This window comes from Narcine bancroftii, chromosome 3, assembly GCF_036971445.1.
Source record: "Narcine bancroftii isolate sNarBan1 chromosome 3, sNarBan1.hap1, whole genome shotgun sequence".
Classification (NCBI taxonomy): Eukaryota; Metazoa; Chordata; class Chondrichthyes; order Torpediniformes; family Narcinidae; genus Narcine; species Narcine bancroftii.
The window spans coordinates 117,341,912-117,363,339 of NC_091471.1; positions in this window are offsets into that span (position 1 = coordinate 117,341,912).

Sequence of the window (21,428 nt, forward strand, 5' to 3'; positions counted from 1 at the left end):
TTAAGGTCGAGAAATAGAGGGACACTGGGTTGTTTTTTAATCTGTAGTGGCACAGGCAGTTATGTATGGCCAAAAAAAATGGACCTTAATTTCTCATCTGAGGAAAGGAATAGGAATGGAGAAGTCAATTTAAATCTGATATGAAATGCAACATAAGTTCACATCTGGAGTTTCTACAATACACAAAGTTTATTTAAGCAGGGAAAAGTGTTCAAATTTTACTACGATGTTAGAGGCTGGTTGGATTTTAGTTAGGAAAGATTTACCATATTAGATTTCCTTGGAAAAATTAGCTTAATGTAAAGTAAATTTAGCATGAATAAAATTATGAAGGACATGGATAGACATAATAGAAAAGATGCATTTCTCTCAGCAAAAAGGCTGACGTCCAAGGGATACAAACTAAATGGTAGAAAAGATGGCAGGGAATTTAGGAAATAAATTAATATACATAGAATGGTGGGTCTGAAATATTCTTCAAATATTTGATATCCAAGAATAATCGAGTACTTAGTGTCATAATCTACAAGCCTTTCGAGCAAGAACCAGGATTATATTGAATATCTTTGACATCCATTATAGATTCAATGAGTGGAATGGGTATTCTTATTAAACTAGTGTCCAGTGTTTATAGATTTAACCAGATGTCCACCACCAGTAGTCTAACAAAATCTCTACAAAAGGCATTGGAATACTGTAAATATATCTGTTCAAAGATATTTAATATTTGAAAATAGCAGTGAATTATAAGGTGGTGAATGTATTGTTCATGCAGATGACTCACTTTTTTTGAATTCCTTTCAAAAATGTACTGCTCATAAGGAAACTGTAGAACCATATAATATAGCAGAGAAACAGACCCTTTCACCCGTCCAGTCTACAGCAAACTATTTTTCCACCTAGCCCCATCAACATGTACCTAGTCTATATCCCTTGATATCTCTCCATCCATGAACTTGTCCAAATTAATCTTAAATGGTGAAATCGAACCTGCATGTCAATCCAATTTTTGCTAGCAGCTCACTCTCACCAAAATCTGTGTGAAGAAGTTATCCCAAATGTTTCTCTCAAGCATTTAATCTTTTACCTTGAAGGAGAGTCCTCTTGTTCTTGTCAGCCAACCTTAGATGAAAAAGCCTGCATGCATTTAACTTATATTTTTGTATACCTCAATCAAATCTCTCCTCATTCTCCAGGGAATAAACTCTTAACCTATTTCATCTTTCTTTACTTATAATTCAGCTCTTTGAGTACTCCAATATTCTTGGGAATTTTCTCTCCACTCTTTCAATCTTATTGATATTTTTCATATCTATATAGGTGACTAACATTGTGCACAATACTCAAAATTTGGCCTCACCAATGTATTATACAATTTTAACAACATCCAAACTCCTGTAATCAATATTTTTATTTATGAAAGGCAATGTGCCAGAAGTTCTCTTTATGGCCCTATCTACCTGTGATGCCACTTTCAAGAACTTGAAAGGTACTCCCAGATCCGTTTATTCTACCACACTGCGGTGCCACACCATTTCACCATGCATGTCCCAAAGTGTGACACCTCATACACGTCAGCATTAATTCTATTGAATGTTTGCAATAAGCTTGAATAGTTTGAATTGTAACTGATATATTTAAAGGAGAATGGATGATAGTTATGGCTGGCAGTTCATTCAATCTTACAGTTGTGTAATCTGTACAATTGATTCTCTAGAGGTGGATTGCTTTGAATACAAGAGACTTGGTTTCAACAAGCACATAAAATTCTATGACATTAGCTGACATGGACTATGTTTCAATATTAAAAAAAAAACAAAGTTAGTACTCAACACTGGGGACATCAGAGCCATTCATAAATTTAGAATTAATGGGTTTCAAATCAGCATCTCTGTGTACTCATTAGTTTGAATACAACAAAATGGCAAATGGCATTTGAATGGCAAATTGTGTAACTTGCATATTAAATGTATATTTAAATAAACAGCATTTCCAAACAAATAAACTTATCTAATTCATATTTTCTACAATACAAAATAAAACAATTTAATTTAAATAGCACTCACAATGAAAGTACATAGATAATTGTTTGCAGGAAAAGAACCACAGGGACCAGAGCAGTAAATGCAAAGATATTTTATTCAATCTTAATGCAAGTGTACATGTAGGGGAAATGACTTATTAACAATTAAAAAGCTGTGTTTTGGATGTAATGATAGGGCATGGCACATGACTGACAGTGCATCAGGTGTGACCCTGACCATTTTTGGCAATGCATCCATTTAAGGTGCTTAGTTTGGACTTCTCTTGATCCAATGCTTTTGCATTCTTATTGCTTGATTAATTCACACCTCATCTGCTTCCTCTGAATAAATGTTTCTGGCCATCTAGCGTGCTTCACCCCAAGTGACAGTGCATTCATTGAGTGTTTTCAGCCCTTTCCCTCTTAAAAATGGCCTTGGACTTTTTCTGACCAAATATTTCAGAAAGCCTTAGATCATGTCACCTTTAATATCTCTCCCACATTAGATGAAAATAAGTAGCATATACAAACAGATGTTTTTTATGACAGCAGATCAGGTGTGGATGAAGAAAATATTGTCTTTAGATGCTTGAGTGTTTGTGTACAAAAAAAAATACACACACCTTGATATTTTTACTTCAATTCACTTCAAGGGTAACTCTTCATCCTGAAAGGAAGTCCCCAGAATTATAGCAAGCAAACACACACATGCTCCTGGAGGAACTAGCAGGTTGGGCAGCTTTTATGGAGGCAGAGGGATAGTTGATGTTACAGGTTGAAATTTTTCATCAGGATTTAAGTACCTCCAGAGGTTTGTTTTTGGCTCCAGATTATAGTATCTGCGGACTCTGATTTCTCTCCAGAATTATCCACCACATTCTATCTGAGGGCAAAACTAAGATATGTGGTGGTTTTGTGGGTGTCTGGGTTTATGAATTCAAAGTTTTAATTCTAAAGTATTTCATTTGGTGTTTTGATCCCTTTTCATCTTAACCTTCTGTTGTGGTTATACACAGATGCATGATGACATATGTCAGCATTGTACTGGGGGTCTGGGAGGAACCATTTTGATTTGAATGAAAAAATGACAAGGTACAACACTTCTCCTTGTGTAAGTGTATTTTTAAAGGAAACAATACACAACGATTAAAACAAACTATTCCACACACTGAATATTGAAGGGGAGATTTTGATGTGGAAAAATGAAAAATGGAGCTACTGTTGAACCACACATACTCATTCACAGTGTAACAGAGAACAAGATAACAGAACAAAGAGAAGAAAAATACAAAGATTCGGAAGACTGGTATGGTTTGTGGAAAGGTCTGATATGTTCTGTGTTGCCCATAATATAAGGAATACAGATGTTTGCAGAAGGAAGCAGATGCTGCTTCTAAATGAGGTGGGAGCAGGACATACAGCCTGATGAAATCGTTTTTGGCACTGGCAAGACCAAGTACTAAGTCTTATGAAGAATTGTGTGCCGTGCTCGGAGGACATCTATCGCTAAAAGTGGTAGTGATTGCAGAAAGATACAAATTTTATACCAGAAACCAAAAAAAACAGGCAAAACTATGATCCAGTATTAGGCTGAATTGCATAGACTGTCAGAAACATGTTATTTTGGAGATTTCTTGGATGAGGCTTTAAGAGATAGATTGGTAATCGGTTTGGCTGACCACAACACCCAGTGATTGCTAAGCAGAAAAGTTTTTGACATCAACTCTGCTTACGATGATACAGCATTGAGTGTCTTTTAAAAAAATTTTTATTGATTTTCAGTAATAATAAGTATGCACAGTATAATTATGGGATGTGCTACAGAAAAAAAGATAAAGAAAAGTACTACGAGAATAATCACACATATGAATTCCCAAAGCATAGCCATAATAATAAAGAATAGACATAATGCATTTAAATTTTTCAAAGCCCCTAACCCTAAACAAGGTTGAAAATAAATATTGATGGAACAAAGTAGTTCACTCTGAAGTGGGATAGTACAGTGACAAAGTTCTTTATTAACAGTGAACCAAGAAAATATGGTACTAGTCCATGAATGGGCCCCATAACATTTGGAATCTAATGTATCTATCATTAATTGTATATCTATTGTTTTTCCAAATTTAAGGGATATAATTTAAATTTATATCCCTTAGCCATTGTTCATGAATAGGTGGGGTATTACCTTTCCATTTAATCGAAATAGCACATCAGGCCAGTAACGAAGTAAAGGTTAAAATATGACCTTTAATTGGAGTTATTGAAACATTGTCTTCTCCAAGAGTTCTAAACAGAGCAACTAAGGGATTTGGTTCTAGATTTCAATTGAGAATCATTGATAATGTTTGAAAAAACCTCCCCAATATTTTTCCAAACTGGGGCACATCCAGAACATATGAATTAAAGAATCATCACCTATTTTGTGAATTGTCATGAATTGGGATGCAATGGAAGTGTCCTATACTGACAACAGGTCCCACCTCTCCCTGATTTCTGGCCTAAACCCAGAACCCCTCTGAAGCCTTAAAATTGTTTGTTCTCCCTCTTGTTGAGTGTGAGCTTTTATCTACACCAAATACAAGGATTTATATCTAAGTAAAAATGAGATCATTTGACTTTAGACATGTGGCTCCTACATACAATTTTGAATTGCAACAGAGATGTAGTGTTAATCAGTTTGAAAATTTGTTCCAACCCTCATTAGACAGCAAAAGGTTCAAATCCTGTCCTCGGCATTCTTAATTTGGACTAAAGGGGCATTTCTTAAACCAGTCAGTTTGAAGTAAATAACAAATTTTAAACCTTTACCAGAATGTTGTAATCCAAAAAAATGTATCAAGAATATTCACCTCAGGAGCTCAAGGAAAATAGGGAACTTTAGATTGAGTAAAACACCTGATTTGTAAATATCTGAAAAACATGTTCATTTGGTAAATTGAATTTTCCAACTGATTGATAACAGTTTTGCAACTTTTAAACAATAAAAAAAATCTTTAAAACAATTTAATACACAATCTATACCAAACATTAAAAGCAGGATCCTGCAAGGAAGGAAGAAAAATTTGATTGGATAAAGTGGGGCTTGCAGGAAAAAAGCCCTGAAATCCAAAGTACTTTCTTTAACTGCACCCATATTTTCAAACTGTATTTAACAACCAGATTGTCAGTTAGTTTATATGAAGCAAGAGAAAGAGAGGACAAAAGTGCTGAGATAGAAACATTTTTGGTGGAATTTAATTCCATTTCCACCAAAGCAGGATGGTCAACTCAATTATGAAATTGTAACAAGAACATAAGTTTATGCATATCGACTGTCCAATAATAAAATTTGAAGCATCAAACCACCATTCTCTTTAGTCTTTTGAAGATTAACCTTATTTAAAGGGGGACCCTTTCCTTGCCAAATGTCAGACACTATAAACAAATCTAGTGAGTCAAAAAACAATTTAGGAATAAAAATAGATATAGAGATACAAAAAATTATGTAGAATATTCATTTTAATAGAATTAAAATGACCAATCAAAGCAATAGATAAAGGAATCCATTTCATTAAAGACAGTTTCACGTGTTTAAGTTGAGAAATTTTCCTTAAGAAGATGCTTGTGTTTCTTTGTAATGCCATGATAAGTAAATTGATCTTTCTTAATCTTAAAAGGAAAATTAGAACAGCATTGAGTTTTGAAATGGTCATTCAAAACATAGTTATTATACAAGGGGAGCAGCACGTGGTGGGAAAAGTAAACTGCTGATGTGCAAGGAGTAACTACAGTCTTGATCACTGTTATTTCAAAAGGGCTAAGTGTCGTCTACGGTATGTGATAAAGAGGGACACATCAAGTCCAAATGCCCAAGGAAAAAAGGAAGTAAAGGAAGATTGCCTAAGGAAAAAAAGTCAGAAACAAATACAAAAGAACAGTTGTTCAAAGTGAAAAAAACGTTGTGGAGAATAATGAAAATCCTAGCAGTGGCTCTGAGGAGGACTCAGCAATGGAAGTAATGTATATTTGTAATGTAATGGATCAGAAATAAGAAATTTTGGTTCACGTTAAAATTAACAACAAACAAAATTAACTCAGATGGAGTTGGGAAAAGGGGCAGCTGTGTTCTTAATGCTAAAAGATCTAAAAGTAAAACTATTGCCCAATCTTAAAATGAAAGAGTCTGACATGGTGTTGAAGACTGTCAAACAGGAGAAAGTGAAATTGCTAGGGAAATGCAAAGTAGATATCGAATACAAGGGACAGACACCAAAAGAATTTCCCCTCTATTGTTTGGCATTGTTTGAAAGAGAGTGGTTGTCACATATCCAACCGGATGGAAAGGAAATTAGAGCAGTGAAGAATGTATATACTGAGGGTGAGCCACAATCAAAGCTGGAACAAGTGCTTCAGAAGTATCAAATAGTTTTTGAAAGGTCCTGAGAAAAGTCCAAGGAGTCCAGGCCAAATTGCAACTGAAACCTGATGCTGAACCCAAGTTCTACAAGACAAGGATGGCACCTTTTGCGATAAAATAGAGTCGGAACTCAACAGATTGGAAAACAAAGGAATCATTGAAAAACTTCAATATAGTTATTGGGGGCTTCTATCGTGCCAGTCTGAAAACCCAATGGCGAAATTCAAATTTGTGTTGATTATAAAGTCACCTCTAACCAAGCTCTGCAAGTACTGAAATCTCCCATTCCCAGAGCAGAGGAATGATTTCAAGCTCAGAATGGCATAAAATAAAGTTCATAAAATGAAACTCAAGTGTACCAACAAGTCAAATTGGAATCTGAATCAAATAAGTATGCGGCAATCAATACCAGTTGGGATAGTTCGCTCACACTGGAATGCCGTATGGAGTATTATCAGCAATGTTTCAAGTGGTTATGGACAAATTATTGAATGGAATAAATGTTGGATGCTACCTTGATGACATCATCATTACAGGTCGTGATGACACAGAGCATCAAACAAACTGGAAAAGGTCTTAGCCCAACTGCAACAAGCTAAAGTCTATCTGCGCCAAGACAAATGCATATTTATGGTACCCTTAGTAACATATTTGGGATTTTCAATTAACAGTGAAGAAGTCCGAATGGATATGGTTGGCACTGAAGCCATCTGCAGGGCACCCTGCACGTCAAATGGAGCAGAATTACAATCATTCTTCGGTTTGGATAATCATTATTGAAAGTGCATCCCCAACATGGCAACACTGTGCAACCCACTTCAACAACTGTTTAAAAAAAAATCAGAAATAGTGCTGGAATACAGAGAGAAATTAAATGTTCAATTGTTTGAAGGAATTGCTGATCTCATGCAATAATGTTCTCTTCCACTATGACCCAGATAAAGAAGTAACCTTAGCTGTTGATGCTTCACCAGTAGGTTTGGGTGCTGTATTGTTGCAGGTCACAGAAAAGGGAGAACAACTTGTGGCTTATGCTACCCGCTCTTTGACGGCTTGTGAACATAATTATCCACAACTCGTAAAAGAAGGACTTGCCATAAATTTTGCTCTCAAGTGATTTCACAAATATCTATATGGTAGGAAGTTCACCTTGGTGACAGACAACAAATCACTGAGCTTAATTTTAGACCCTAAAATTGGCATTCTGATGGTAGATGTATGGAGCTCCCAGCATACGATTATGACTTAAAACATAAACCGGAAAACCAAAATGGTCACGTTAATGCATTATTGCGCTCACCTTACCTGAGACAGACAGCAAGAAGGGATCATTAACTTGATAGTGGAAATGTCAGCTATTACTCAGGAACAGTTGGTTGTTTTTCCAGACTCTTTTGTGTAGTCTTCCAAAGGCGCTATTTGCCTTGGCGAGCCAAGGCAAATAGCGCCTTTGGAAGACTACACAAAAGAGTCTGGAAAAACAACCAACTGAAAAACCTCACAAAGATAAGCGTATACAGAGCCGTTGTCATACCCACACTCCTGTTCGGCTCCGAATCATGGGTCCTCTACCGGCACCACCTACGGCTCCTAGAACGCTTCCACCAGCGTTGTCTCCGCTCCATCCTCAACATCCATTGGAGCGCTCACACCCCTAACGTCGAGGTACTCGAGATGGCAGAGGTCGACAGCATCGAGTCCACGCTGCTGAAGATCCAGCTGCGCTGGATGGGTCACGTCTCCAGAATGGAAGACCATCGCCTTCCCAAGATCGTATTATATGGCGAGCTCTCCACTGGCCACCGTGACAGAGGTGCACCAAAGAAAAGGTACAAGGACTGCCTAAAGAAATCTCTTGGTGCCTGCCACATTGACCACCGCCAGTGGGCTGATAACGCCTCAAACCGTGCATCTTGGCGCCTCACAGTTTGGCGGGCAGCAGCCTCCTTTGAAGAAGACCGCAGAGCCCACCTCACTGACAAAAGGCAAAGGAGGAAAAACCCAACACCCAACCCCAACCAACCAATTTTCCCTTGCAACCGCTGCAATCGTGTCTGCCTGTCCCGCATCGGACTGGTCAGCCACAAACGAGCCTGCAGCTGACGTGGACTTTTTACCCCCTCCATAAATCTTCGTCCGCGAAGCCAAGCCAAAGAAAGACTCAGGAACAACTTCATCCCTTACCGATTGAAGTAAAGACATACAAAAAGAAATTATACTGTCAAAGGTTTTATACTTCACCTTAAATGGTTGCCCGTGGTCGACACTATTTCTCCCAAACTAAAGGCTTATTATACAAAACACAATGAGATATCGATTGAAGAGGGTTGTTTATTGTGGGAGACAAGGACAATCATTCCTAAGAAATGGCAAGTGGCCATGTTATCTGATGGGATGGTCCAATAATTGACTTCAATATTGAACAGACGATTGAGAAGGTGTTTGTCTTGGGTTAACTTATACCTCTCATTTTGATCATTTTAGATTGATCACAGTGTTTGAGCTACTGAAAGAAAATAGACATACACATCAAGAGCAGTTCAATTTATACAAGTCTTTATTACTAAATCTGAAACTGAATTCACACTACAATATGCAAGCCCTTCCCAATTATACTTATCAACGCCTGGACTGGTCCCAACTGCCGAGGTGAGGCAATGACTGCACACTTGTAGTAGGTTGTCGGGGCGCCGGTACCAGCTTCTCTACCTCCCTTGACCGGGACGTTAGCTGGACTCTTGAAGTTCTTCTTCTTGCTGAGAGATGTTGCCACCTCTTGGAGAGTCTCTCTCTTCAGCAGTGGGACCATGGCTTATATTACCCAAAAGTTGTTTATTTCAGATCTTATCTTCAAAGTCTCCTGACAGTCTGTGACCAACAAAAGAAAACTGCATCTCTGGTCTCTAAGTGTAAATTAGATAATGTCTTCCTATTCAACTGCATCCTGGGCCCCATGGTGGAATTTAGGTGTGTCTACTAATTCATATGCAACAAGCAGGTTCTCAGCCTTGCAGAAGCAAAGGCTGCAAAAGTAAGAAACACGGTTTAAATCCTCCATTACATTCCACCTCTTGGTCGCAGCCTGTCACTTATGAGACCTTACAAGCACTTGAGTACAGAAGGAGTGAAAAAAAGAAACTAAAACTATAATAAGCACAAAAACAAGCAATAACGCGAGCAACCAACGGAGAATAGTGTGGTCCAATCCCCCAAATGTACCATTTAACCATGAAAAAAGATTCAAACTATCCTTGTGGGCCACAATACCCAGACACTGAAGCTCACGAACAGATTTTGAAACATGCTGAACAATATCAGATATATTAGTGGATACATTGGGCCGTGTCCCCCACGGGCAACTCCCTCGGAACGTCATCGACATTACAAATCCAATTGCTGGCACCAAAGCAGTGGTTAAGCCAGATCAGCAGGAGCACAAGATGGAGGATCTGGAACAAAGAAGCCTGACATATGTCACTCACGATGCCATACGTGTTCAGTATTTAAGCAAACTAAACCATCCTGTCCCTCAATAGCTACCCACCGAGTGTTACCCTGGGCAGGTGTCACTATTTCCCCTTTTACAGGAGGGCCACTACCTGTTGGTGCCGCCCATACCTTTTGTCCAGCATTCTCTGGCTCGGGAATAGGGGGCCATTACTGTTTTTCCTCTTGAATAGGCTGTAGTTCAGAAGCGTGAAGAAGTCGGTGGAAAGGTGTACCTCCCTTCAAAGGGCGATGATTCAAATTGTCGACTGCCTGCCACAACACATGGCACCACCCCTTCAGGGTCCCCAGTGGTGTTAACAAACGAATTTGTTCCTTCAGTAAGCCATTAATTTGTTTAACTAACCTGGCAGCCTGCGGGTAATAAAGAATATGGTGGACCCATAAAATACTGTTGTCAGCTGCCCAATCACAGATTGCTTTCCTAGAGAAGTGCGAGCCATTATCAGACTGAATTTCCTCTGGTACATCATAACGAGAAATTAAATGGTTTAGTCCTTGGATAGTGCTAGCTTGGTCAGCCGTCTTGCTGGGGAAAGCAAAAACCAGGCCTGAAAAGGTGTCAACCATTACTAGGATGTAACGTTAACCCATACAGTTTGGCATAGCGAGCTCCCGTCTTATTTGGCCATGCGGACCAGGATGATCAGTACGGGACTTCACAAGCTGGCATGCGGGCATATCCGCACGACCATGCGGACATCATCCTCATGGATGGGTAAGGCATGTGTACGGGCCCACTAGCTGATCCCTTCTCCCCCAAATGGCCACTCTGTTCGTGTGCCCATCGAGCCAGGGGGACGGTATTAGTGTGGCTGATAGTGGCAAGCTGATCTGCTACTGCATTATGTTGTGCCTTGTTCGTCGTCGCATTGGTATGGGCGTCAACATGATATATGGTTATCTCACGATGATGGGAAGCATCTCACAACAGCTGCCACAACTGTCTGTCCCATACTGGGCGGTCATGTATCAGGCAGTCATTCTTTTGCCAATCAGGCATCCGTACCACTAGTCCATTAGCCAAAGCCAAGGAATCAGTAAACAAGTGAAGAGCGTGATCATGGGGGTCTAGTGGTAAAGTGACTGCCTTTAACTCAGCATACTGACTGGAACCAACATCCCCCTCCTACAATAAGTGAGTTCCTGACCTGGGATGGTAAGCCACCTCCTTCCACTTCTGCTTTCCTTGCACCCACCGGCTGCTACCATCAGTAAACCAGGTGTCCTCTTGTACTGCTTTCTGTACCATCTCTTCCGTGGCCCCTTGGATCATCACATCATCAATGTAATGGTTAATTGAGAGGGAAGGCGATACTGGCACCATCTCCAAATCACAGGCAATTAGGTTTTGGCAAATAATGGGAGAGTGTACATAGCCCTGAGGGAGGCGGGTGAAGGTATACTGGCGCCCCTTCCAGGTAAAGGGGAACTGATCCTGTGAGACCTCGTCTATAAGAATACTGAAGAAGGCATTAGCGAGATCAATGACAGCATACCATGTTCCCGAGTTCCCAGTAGCAATGTTTTCAATATGGGTAACAATGTCCGGAACTGCCAAAGCAAGTGGTGGGGCATGATTGTTCAAAAAACAATAGTCAACTATCATTCTCCAGGAGCCATCCGGCTTCTGGACCGGCCAAACAGGACTAATAAAGGGCGATGTTGCGGGCCTCACTACCCCTTCTTCTTGCAAAGCATCGATGGTGGCTGTAATCTCTTCCTGCACCCCCAGGGAGGCGATATTGTGGAATGCATACTGGTTTGGTGGGGGGGGGGGAAGGCACCAGCACAGGATCCCACTTAGCCCGACCCACCACTAATCTATTAGTAATAGTCCGAATTCAAAATGCAAATCCCCCTTGGCTAGTATTAAGGGCCGTACCGGCCAACATATTAATACCCAGGATACACTCGTCAGTGGCAGCCACCAGGGGATGTAACCATACAGGGGAAGGGCCATCACCCACCGTGGCGTGGACTTTTATTTCTTTCGCCAGGGTGATCGCTCCTCCCATCCCCTCTATTCGAAATGTCGGTCCAGTCCAGAGGTCAGGGTTACCAGGAAACACCGAGTACTCCGCACCGGTGTCGACCAAGGCCAAATACTGGCGGTCATTACCCCCACCCCAATGGATTGTTAACAGAATGTAGGGCCGCGGGTCCCCGTGTATCTGCCGTGTCTCAATAGAGTAGACACGGAGGCCCTGCCCACACCCTCATGCTTTAGTAGGGATCGGGGGCTTCCCTACCCACATGCCACAATTATCCATAAGAGCCTTTTTAACCATTTGTTGTATCTCATAACGGATAACTGGAGCAAGAGAAGCTGGCTCAGTGGGAGCAGCAGTGGGAGCAGAAGGCACAGTTGGGCCTGGAGGACTCAACAGCTGGGGAAGATGTTCCCCTGCCTTCCTCTTATAAAGGACATAAAGGACCGCAGTAGGTTTCCCATCAATATCACTTTTAGATACACCTAACTTTCTTCTTTGGCTTGGCTTCGCGGACGAAGATTTATGGAGGGGTAAAAAGTCCACGTCAGCTGCAGGCTCGTTTGTGGCTGACAAGTCCGATGCGGGACAGGCAGACACGGTTGCAGCGATTGCAGGGGAAAATTGGTTGGTTGGGGTTGGGTGTTGGGTTTTTCCTCCTTTGCCTTTTGTCAGTGAGGTGGGCTCTGCAGTCTTCTTCAAAGGAGGTTGCTGCCCGCCAAACTGTGAGGCGCCAAGATGCACGGTTTGAGGCGTTATCAGCCCACTGGCGGTGGTCAATGTGGCAGGCACCAAGAGATTTCTTTAGGCAGTCCTTGTACCTTTTCTTTGGTGCACCTCTGTCACGGTGGCCAGTGGAGAGCTCGCCATATAACACGATCTTGGGAAGGCGATGGTCCTCCATTCTGGAGACGTGACCCACACCTAACTTTAACAAGGTTAGAAAAAGGTCCTTCCTTGACGGTCCGTTATTAACAGCAGCCCTTTTCATCCTGCTTGTCTGATTTAACCTGGGTGGTATGTGAGTGGATTTTACTTCCCAACTCTAATTCTCTAAGCCCAGATAAGGCGTACACTGCCTCAGACACAGGGTTCCCAATTAGCGGGCTAGTTACGGACAGAACCAGTCCCCGTACAGTGGGTTGGCCGGAACAACCCAATCTGGTATGCATTCCGGCCGTGAATATCTCTTCATCAGGGCTCCCCCCATGTACCCACAGCCTCAAACACCCTGCATACAAGGCACAGGCCAGGGCCTGTTGACGAATTATTTCTATACCCTCCTCTGGGGTGCCCCAATTGTTCTGTAAATGTAAATCCCAATCTACTGGTGACGGGTATACTCGTAGCAGGGCATCCCCTAGAGTGGTAAGTAAGTAATCCATCTCTCTTCCTCTACCCCGCAGCTCAGCAGTGGACCCGGATATCAGTAGTCAATGTCCATAATCCCAACAATTCCTCACGAGTTAAATATACATTACCCCCTCCTTGCTCCCAAACACGTAGGAGCCAGGCTGCCAGAGTTTCTCCCGCCTTTTGCCTATATCGATCTCCAATGGCAGCCAGCTCTTTTATAGAGAAGTCACGTATCATTGATTGCTCTTGACCCCTGTTCCCACTTTGGCCCACAGGGTCCTTTGCCCAGTGGACGGGACGAGGCCTAGGCCATCCCGTAGAGGGGGTAGGCCATAAAGCATAAGCAGGGGTTCTGGTATTTTCCCCTGGGTCTACTTGGGAGATCGGGGTATCTATCCCTTCAATCTCTACCTTTACATCATCCCCCCATCCATCTGTTTGGGAAGTCTGCTGCCTTATGGGGCGGGCGTGAACAGCAGGTGGAGAGGGCAGTATGTTAGGCACATGCTGAGGAGTATCTGCATTATTACCATGGTCATCATTCCAGATATTCCTGTCCCATTCATCAATTACGTCAGGATCGTCGCCATTCCTTATCATGGCATGAACACGATGTGGATCGGGTTCTACTCCATGCCTTTCTTTACCTGCACAGAGCTGCTGACAGAGTTTAATATTACGGCAGATTGTTTGGACATGCTTATCCTCCCATTCTTTGGCTCGGTCCTGACTGGTGCGAACAATCTCACTCATCATGGAACAGCGTTGTCGCATGGCTTCTAGCTCCTCCTCTAATTGCTCGCTCTTATGTTGAGATTCTACTTCTCGCTGAACTGATTCTGGGTCACGCTGAATGGAGTGGCGTAAGGCTGTGGCCAGCAGCCAAAAACTGTCCATCAGTGTCGCCTTTTTACCAGGAAATTTACTTTCTCGAAGGAAAGTGGCAACCCACTCTTCCAGAGGTGCACTTGATGGGTCTAACTTCTCATCCCAACTAATGGGTGGTCCCAACAAAGACAGGGTATTGGTCAACATGCCAAACCCATCGTCTTTGGAAGTCCATCCTGGAATTAAGAACTGCTCAGGGCTCACCTCTTTCTTTCGGTGAAACATCTCGAGACCATCCCTGCTTGCAGCGCCAATGGTCTTGGGTAAACTTATACCTCTCATTTTGATTGTTTTTGATTGCTCACAGTGTTTGAGCTACCGAAAGAAAATAGACACACACACACAAACCGAGAGCAGTCTTTATTACTAAATAGCTAGCTGAATTCACACTACAATAATCAAGCCCTTCCCAATTATACTTATCAATGCCTGGACTGGTCCCAACTGCCAAAGAGAGGCAACGACTGCACACTTGTAGTAGGTTGTCAGGGCGCCGGTACCAGCTTCTCTACCTCCCTTGACCGGGACATTAGCTGGACTCTTGAAGTTCTTCTTCTTGCTGAGAGATGTTGCCACCTCTTGGAGAGTCTCTCTCTTCAGCAGTGGGACCATGGCTTATATTACCCAAAAGTTGTTTACTTCAGATCTTATCTCTTTGAACAAATGGTTTAATTATCTTCAAAAAGTCTCCTCACAGTCTGTGACCAACAAAAGAAAACTGTATCTCTGGGCCTCATAAGTGTAAATATTAGATAATGTCTTCCTATTCAACTGCATTCTGGGCCCCATTGTGGTTTAGGTGTGTCTACTAATTCATATGCAACAAGCAGGTTCTCAGCCTTGCAAAAGCAAAGGCTGCAAAAGTAAGAAACACGGTTTAAATCTTCCATTACAGTGTTAAATTTGCCAGGAAATCCAACTCAAAGTACCCCAAGCTGAAGCTAACTGATGGACATTGCCATCACGACCATGATACCAGATTCACATTGATTTAGCCTGTCCATCTGTTGGTAAAAATGTTCTTCTTGTTGTCGATACACACTGCAAATGGCCAATAGTATCATATATGTGAATGACAAAACAGACAATTGAGAGATTATGGAATATTTTTGCATTATATGGATTTCTTTTAGAACTAGTCTCCGATAATAGACCTCAATTTGTATCATATACTTTTAAACTATTTCTACATAATAACAATGTTTGACACACCTTGTTGGCACCTTACCACTCAAATACCAATGGAGAAGCTGAATACTTTGTAGAGACATTTTTTTTAAAAACTAAGACGACGAAGAAATCACTGAATTGTGGAATCACAAAATCGCATATTTTCTCTTGTTGCATAGAAACATGCTACACTCCATAATGAAACGAATGCCAACAGAACCCAACTCATGACAGTGCACCCAGACATCAGCCTTCATATCCAACAATCAACATTTCTGCGTAAGCCAACCTAATCTCTGGAAGTAGAGGATCAAGTACTGTTAAAGGATTACCAAGAAAATAAAGAAACATGGATAAAAGGTGTGCTTCTTAAAAAAAAAGAAACTGAGTCCCTGTTCATATTCTGTACTGGTGGGAAGCAAAGCATGGAAGTGACACATCGACCAGTTAAGAGCGGTGGATGATCCAGTGTCTGTTTCATAGATGAACAATCTCCAAGACACATCCTTTTGAGCACATTCCAAAGGTGATGCTCCTGAGACAACTCCTTTACCAATTGTAGATACACCTTCATCATGGGCTGCTCAGGAGAACGGGGCAGACCAGTCATTGAATGGTGCTGACCAACTACTGAGCTCACAGTTCCTACAACTCGTCGATGAAAAATCGAAAGTCCCCCTCCAGATTCTTCATTTCAAAATGATCCAAAAAGGGAAAGACGTCCTCCAATACATCTGAAGGACTACATACAATGACTAGCCAACTTGGTGTTTTTCACATCAATGCATTTACTTTGTTGCGTGGGATAGTAATTAACACTATTAGTTCTATATTTGTATTCTTTAGTCTTATCGCTGTTTAGTATACTACTGCTTATGTGCCGAGACATTTATTTTTTTCTGGGGTCGAAGAGTGTTGTGGGGATACACAAGCATGTTATGTTAGGTAACAGCATTGTATTGTGGTGCTGGGAGGAACCATTTTGATTTGGATAAAGAACTGAAAGTAACAGCACTTCTCCTTCTGCGATTGTAATCTTAAAGCGGAAGGTGTTGAAAAATACCAACCACTTGAAGTGTCCCCGTTCTTGCATCTTTTTACTCCTCTCAAAAGGCAGCATCTTAGAAGCCAATCTTTAATGAATGCAATTACTCCACTCTTCCTGTACATGCAGGATGTAACAAAATTAGGTTTTGATAACATCCTAGATGTAAAGCTCAAGATTCGTACTCCAGAATTAACTGTATTTTGAGTCAAGCTGTACAAGTGATGTCTCAACCTAATAGCCATTTAACTAGCTAAGTTAAATGTGACCAAAGTATGTCCTGTCCACAATAAAAAGAAGAATCAATCCAATCTGCCAGATTACTGTTCCTACAACTGCCTCTCAATGATCAATCAGGGGAATGAAAGGGTAGTGCTGTGTTTTAGAACTATCAATAACTCTTTCTCTCTGATGCAGCTTGGGTTCTGTCAGGACTATTTTGCTTCCAGACTGTTGCAGCTTCAGTCCAAGACAGAAGGGTTGAATATCTAAACTGAACTACTTGACCTAATCGCAGCAGTTTTATAGCATTTGAGAGGCCATCAGGGCCATTGAATGTGATAGAGCTACATGAGTCTTGTTTCAATTTGCTCATTCATGCCTGCTAAAAATATTCCATCTATATGGATATCATGTTCAGTACAGACATAGTTCTTCAAAGGACCTGTTCCTGTACAATATTCATGCTCTTTAGTTTGACTAAATGTAGCATGAATATTTATAGTCACGCTGAAAAAACTTTTGATGGAGACACATCTTCCACAAAGAAAAATGTTTACGTTTGTTTGAGATCAGTTCAGCTCCTCTCAGCCTTTTGAGATTGCAATATTGAAGCGATTGTTAATATGATTGTTGAAGAATTGAGAATGTTTATGCATTGTACAGATTTATTTCCATTCCCTCAATAATCCTGTGCTCATATGTAATAAGACATGGTCAACAGTCTGAAAAGCACCTGCAGTGAAAGATCTAATGCTCTCCCTTTAATAATCAATGGTGTTATCAGTCAAATCTCAAATTCAATACACCGAGATCATCATTAAGTAGAAATTGAAATGTAGCAGGCACTGTAATCTGACTATAATGTCAAGATTCAAGTCTCAGTATCTTGCAATGTATTCACTTGTGAATCCTTTTCCTTTTTTAAAATGTTTTTTAATGATATTTATACAAGAGAAAAAAAATTAGCAATACAATTATATGCTACAGGACTAGTAAAAATGTTACAAGTGTAACAATTCAGAAGTACAATAGCTCAAACCTAATATTACAATAGAATCTAACAAAGAAAAAAAAATAGAAGGATTAAAAACAAAAAAAAAGCTAAGTCAATCCTAAAACATTTCACCATTTACAAAACAAATCAGAAATATGATAGATTATTCTTAACAGGCCTGAATGAGCAAGTTTTCCACATCTGAATCTAAGGATTCAGTTTCCTCTGGATGGTAGATTTGAGAAGTAGTTTAAAAAAAATTAAAATACGGTCATTTAGCATAATATCTTTACTTTGATTCAGATAGGAAAATGGTTCCTCGACATCATGTGCTACTACTGAGAATGTTTCTCCTCCCTTTACAAGCACCTTTGCATCTTACCTATTCAAGCCTTTGCTGACCTTCCAGCACTCTCGGTGTACTGCAAAGAATATGTATTCTCACCAAGCCTATTATGGAGGATCACGTTTATGGTAAAGCTTTTGAGGTCAAAATATTTCATCAGCATCTAACACAAAACTTCTTTTAGCCTTTGAGAACTTGGTTGCAATCTAAGTAGTACAGAATTCCTGAAGAATTGAAGGAACTGTCTGACAAAGGCCATTTCTCCTGCAAAATATGTTTGAGGGGGAGGTGGACAGATCGTATTTCCACAGATACTCACTGGGCACTTAACAGTACTGATGTGCCGAGGGATCCTGAGCATAGCTCCCTGAAAATGGCCACGCCAATAGATAAGATGGCAAAGAAAGTTTGATTGCCTTCATTGTACAAGAGATCATGTTGTAGGCATAAAAAAAATTGGTTAGGCTGCACTTGAGGGTAGAGTGTGTAATTCAGATCGCCGCATACAGGAAGGATTTAGAGACCTTGGGAATGGTATAAAAGAGATATATCAGGTTGCTGCCTGGATTGGAGGGTATAAGTTGTAAGTTGGGCAGATTTCAATAGTTTTCTCTGAAACTTCAGAGGCTGAGGGAATACCAATTTCAGGGCATAGACAGTCAGTTGATTTAACCCCTCCAGTGTAAAAAAAAAATGTTACATACTGGAGAACAGGCTTTTAAAGTGAGGAGAGGAAAATTCAAAGAAGATGTACGGGGCAAAGATCTTGTTGAAAAAATGGAGCAGTAGGTGCCTGGATAGTGGTGGAAACAAATATGACAGTAATGCTTGAGAAGCTCCTGGATAGACACATGGATATGTAGAGAATAGTGTGCAATCATGAGAATGTGGCAGATATATCATTTGGCATCAAATTTGGTAGAACATTGTGGGCCAAAGGACATTTCCTTTGCTGGCGTGTTCTATATTCAATTATATGCGGACTAAATAAACCCTAACGAATGAAGACACTGGTGGAACTCACAACTCCTGGTGTCCTTTCACCAGTTTGACTCAACAAAACCAACAAATCTTTAAATTGATATGCATTCTGCCTTGTTTATTAATTTCAAAAATAAATTTCACTTTTTGTTTCCATTCATTTACAATATTCATATTTTTTACATGTGTTTGGCAGGAATGAAAAAAAAACATACTGGCATTGTAGTAGTTTAGTCCTGCCAAGGTACAAGAAGTACAACCAAACCACAAAGCACAACACACAGAATTGATTAGAGTCATGTTAGTGAGAATGAGTAATAATTAGGGTTGGGTAGACAAGGTCAACTCCCTAATACTGTTGAACCTCATTCAAAGTGCAAGGTTACAGGGTACAATATTTCAAGCATTATTGCTTAAGTAATAATTCCTTTGAGGGTATTGTTTCAAGCTGAGGTGTTACAGTCAATGTTTGCTCATTTTTAAAGGCAGGAAAATGGTATTGATTGGCTTTCTATAATTAAAAGATATGGATTTGTGGCAGACATGATAACCAGTAGTTCAAATGGGTTCTTAAGACAGTGTTAGCCTGGCTCTTGGCACAAGTAAATGGTCGCTTCCCCAGCGATCTCCATATTCATTATTTTTTAAACAGGGTTAGTTGAATTCTAGATACTTGAAACAAAGCCATCGGTGCCCTTAGTCAGTCTGCAGGCTTTTGATGTTTCCACATTCTGCTTGACAGGCTTATAGTGCCATCAGCTGTTTTTGGGCGGGGACACGTTTATGAATGGGCTGCATCTGACAGCTAGTTATGTGTAACAGCAGGTAATAGCGCTATTTGTGTACAGGGGACCCAAGAGATGGTTGTATGAAGAGGTGATAATGGATAGTTGTCTGGAATGTTGTTAGTTGCAGCTGACCTGTCTGTGTGAGGGTCCCAATCCCCATTTCTTAGTAAGTCACAGGAATCATTTAAAAGTCCTTTCATAATACGGTTATCTTTGGCTTGGCTTCGCGGACGAAGATTTATGGAGGGGGTAAAAATCCACGTCAGCTGCAGGCTCGTTTGTGGCTGACAAGTCCGATGCGGGACAGACAGACACGGTTGCAGCGGATGCAGGGAAAAATTGGTTGGTTGGGGTTGGGTGTTGGGTTTTTCCTCCTTTGCCTTTTGTCAGTGAGGTGGGCTCTGCAGTCTTCTTCAAGGAGGTTGCTGCCCGCCAAACTGTGAGGCGCCAAGATGCACGGTTTGAGGCGATATCAGCCCACTGGCGGTGGTCAATGTGGCAGGCACCAAGAGATTTCTTTAGGCAGTCCTTGTACATTTTCTTTGGTGCACCTCTGTCCGGTGGCCAGTGGAGAGCTCGCCATATAACACGATCTTGGGAAGGCGATGGTCCTCCATTCTGGAGACGTGACCCACCCAGCGCAGCTGGATCTTCAGCAGCGTGGACTCGATGCTGTCGACCTCTGTCATCTCGAGTACTTCGACGTTAGGGATGAAAGCGCTCCAATGGATGTTGAGGATGGAGCGGAGACAACGCTGGTGGAAGCGTTCTAGGAGCCGTAGGTGATGCCGGTAGAGGACCCATGATTCGGAGCCGAACAGGAGTGTGGGTATGACGACGGCTCTGTATATGCTGAGGTTTTTCAGTTGGTTGTTTTTCCAGACTCTTTTGTGTAGTCTTCCAAAGGCGCTATTTGCCTTGGCGAGTCTATTGTCTATCTCATTGTCAATCCTTGCATCTGATGAAATGGTGCAGCCGAGATAGGTAAACTGGTTGACCGTTTTGAGTTTTGTGTGCCCGATGGAGATGTGGGGGGGCTGGTAGTCATGGTGGGGAGCTGGCTGATGGAGGACCTCAGTTTTCTTCAGGCTGACTTCCAGGCCAAACATTTTGGCAGTTTCCGCAAAGCAGGACGTCAAGCGCTGAAGAGCTGGCTCTGAATGGGCAACTAAAGCGGCATCGTCTGCAAAGAGTAGTTCACGGACAAGTTTCTCTTGTGTCTTGGTGTGAGCTTGCAGGCGCCTCAGATTGAAGAGACTGCCATCCGTGCGGTACCGGATGTAAACAGCATCTTCATTGTTGGGGTCTTTCATGGCTTGGTTCAGCATCATGCTGAAGAAGATTGAAAAGAGGGTTGGTGCGAGAACACAGCCTTGCTTCACGCCATTGTTAATGGAGTAGGGTTCAGAGAGCTCATTGCTGTATCTGACCCGACCTTGTTGGTTTTCGTGCAGTTGGATAATCATGTTGAGGAACTTTGGGGGACATCCGATGCGCTCTAGTATTTGCCAAAGCCCTTTCCTGCTCACGGTGTCGAAGGCTTTGGTGAGGTCAACAAAGGTGATGTAGAGTCCTTTGTTTTGTTCTCTGCACTTTTCTTGGAGCTGTCTGAGGGCAAAGACCATGTCAGTAGTTCCTCTGACTAGCCTCGCCAAACGAACCCAGCTCAGCGCGGACATTGGCGACTTCAGGGGTTTCTACGAGGCTCTAAAGGCTGTGTA